This window comes from Crocodylus porosus, unplaced genomic scaffold (assembly GCF_001723895.1).
Source record: "Crocodylus porosus isolate Cpor-Errol unplaced genomic scaffold, CroPor_comp1, whole genome shotgun sequence".
Taxonomy (NCBI): Eukaryota; Metazoa; Chordata; order Crocodylia; family Crocodylidae; genus Crocodylus; species Crocodylus porosus.
Genome location: NW_017728886.1, coordinates 199,570,955 through 199,573,846, shown reverse-complemented (window position 1 = coordinate 199,573,846; position 2,892 = coordinate 199,570,955). Strand labels below are relative to the sequence as shown.

Genomic DNA, 2,892 nt, shown 5'->3' with positions numbered 1-2,892 from the left:
GGTATAGCCTTCTATACCTGTGGTCTAGTCATGGGTGGAGTCCCAGCAGGTCTCTGTTATCCCTGTGACATTATAGTTGTCTGTGTTAATCAGGAGGACAAGTTCCTCCTGTTTATTCCCCAAGCTCCTGGCATTTGTATACAGGCATGCAAGTGTCCCCCTGGGGACCCCCTTGCCTACAGATTGTTCCAGAGCTGGGGCAGGGGTGGGCTCCCTTAAGTGCCTTGGCGTTCTGGCTTTGCAAGGGTTGCTCAGTGGGCCAGGAGTGGTGGTAGTCCCCCCCCCCCATCTCTCAACGGGCTTATTTTAAAAGCCTGGTCAAGCAAGTCAGGCAATCTGGAAGTCCCCATAGGAATGCATGGGGTTGACCTGGGGCCTCCATCTGGGTAGAGGTCTCTGAGGTACTGTGTGGGGCTGTAGACCCTGAGGGGACCCTTGGGTTGTGGTGCATGCCCATCCACATCATGCTGCTGGGAGGCCGGCTGCAGCTGGGACTACCTACCCTAGGGAGCTTACAGACAGGGTCTCAGGTCCTCCCGCTCGCCCTTCTTCACGAACTCATGCATTAACTAACACACCAGGCCCAGAAGCGGGTCTGTGTGCACAGCCTGTTCATGAGTCTCCGGTCACGCGGCTCCTTGGGAGGCTGGGTGAAGTAGGATCTGGGGATGGGGCACGACCCTCCCCGCCTCTACTGAGCCGTCTCCCAGCTGGCTGCATCTCTCCCACCATGGGTCCCTGCTTACCTGCAGGCAGGCAGGGCTCTTTGGGGTCCTGGGGTCTCTTCCTGGGGGTCCCTGGGCTCACAGGGGCGCAGCAGGTTTACACCCATGCGTCTCACACCAGAGCCGGGTCTCAAGTGGTGACAGGAGCTGAGTTATTATAGGAGCTGAGCACTCTCAGAGCAGTTCTTTGGAGATTTGACATAGTCTGTTGAGGTCATAAGATAACTGAGCAGGGTATCTTTGCAGTGCCTAGTTTCAGTGGCACGAACGTTCACTCAATAACTGATTGGTTCTCTCTTTGCTTTACTGCATCTGGCCCAGCGGTGCCCTCAGGGACACAAAGAGAGTAGGGGAAGCCTCATGGATCCATTGTGGCTTCCCAGTCACCTGCTGAGGCAGGCACTCCAGAGGAAAGAGAGTGCATGGCCAGATCTAGGATTTTGAAAAGTGGAGGTACAGGTGGCGTGGTGTGGTGTGGTTGTCATGTCGTTACATATAACAAACACATATTTTTCTCCAGGGGAAAAGAAACTGGAAGATTTTGTAATATGCTTGGGATTCTAGGGCTGTATTATTCAGTTTATGATTGAAGGAAGACGAATATAACTTTATTGGAATATGCATTAATTTACAACAGCGTAATTATGTATTAAACACACACTAGAAAAAATAATCAAAATATGTTGTTATTTTAGTCCTGTAGTCCTTTGAATTCAATGCACATTTCTTTCAGATTCATAAAACAAAATCAAGCCGCTTGAGCATCCTGAAATGTTTCCCATGCTCCACTGGAAATTATTCCCACACCTGAGTTAATGTTTTTAGAGAGTTAAGAACAGTCTTTATGATAGTAAAATAGGAGCTACATTACCAGGAGCAGCTAACAGACAGAAGATTTGCAGAAGAAAGGATAGCTTGATTAGTGGAATGTTAGTACTATCAAAAAGGAGAAAGCGTTGTTAACACACATGGAATGAAGAGTTCAGACGAAATCACGTAGATTATAATGAACCAGAAAGTCAAGTAACTCCTTCACTGCTGCCTGAATAGAAATGCTGCTGCCACTGCTAGGCAGTTGGTTTTAATCTTTTGGTAGATCAGGACTCAAAGAAGGGAAGGGCATACAACTGCACCACTTTCCCCCCGAGTTTGGATGTGTAGAGGCAGAACATTGTACCCATGAAGGAGTTGTGGGGGATATTCACATTTTAATATTAAGAACTGATATTTAAATAGTGGCATTGTTTATATTTAATTTACACTGTTGGTGAAAGTCCCTCGGTGACTTTCTGACCGTTCAAAACTGGGCAGGCCCATTTATTTTCATCCTCTCTTCTGAAGTACAGGCTTCCCTCACCAAACACAGTTTTGCCAACCATGGTTTTGAGTATCCACATTTAATACCATTTTGGCTACCACAGTATACAGTTTTAAGTAACCATGGTTTTCTGTGGCTGTGCATCAGCCTGCCAACCCCCTGGTCCTGCTCGTACCTCTCCTTCACCCTCCCCACCACAGCTCCTGATCCCCAAGCCGGAGGTAGCCCCCAGCCTTGCCAGAAGTGTGTGTGTGGTGGTGGGGAACTGCCCTACCCACAGTGGTAGGGAACAGCGGGCCCGCTCACCTCTGTTTCCTGCTGCCCTGCTTCCCTCCCCTGCAACCCACCGCTGCAGGGAGCAGGCAAGCCGCACGAGGATCTCCTCGCCCGCCACTTCTCACCCCGCGGCAAAGCTGCTCGCCCCCCAGTGACGTGCCTCCTGCGCCTGCCACTGGTTTGAGGGGTGTAACCCTGTGCAGCTGCCCTTAGTGCAGCCCCGTGTGCAGGAGACGCGCCACCAGGGTAGTGCGGCACGAGCAGCGGTGGGTGAGGAGATCCCCACGTGGCTTCTTTGCCCCCTGCTGTGCTAGGTCGCTGGGGAGGGAAGCAGCCTCAGCTGTGCTAGTTCATGGAACCATCCAAGCCTGGCAGCTCATCCAGGGGTGGTTCCTGCTGCTGCCAGGCTCCTGCAAAGTGGCCTGCCCAGGGCCCCATCTGCGGGCTGCTGACTGGCCAATTGTGCACCGACAGAGGTGGGCACAAAACACCCCCACCCCACCATTCAGATGGGTGGGGCTGGGGAAGTGCCGTGGTGTGCTGTGCCTGGCCAGTCGGCGCATCCCTCCCTCC

General features: G+C 52.1%; 1 protein-coding gene across 3 annotated transcripts in view; it reads left to right on the top strand.

The window, feature by feature from the left end:
• Positions 1-2,892, top strand: part of PXDNL (peroxidasin like) — a 338,939-nt gene that overhangs the window by 154,861 nt on the left and 181,186 nt on the right. The window lies entirely within an intron of this gene.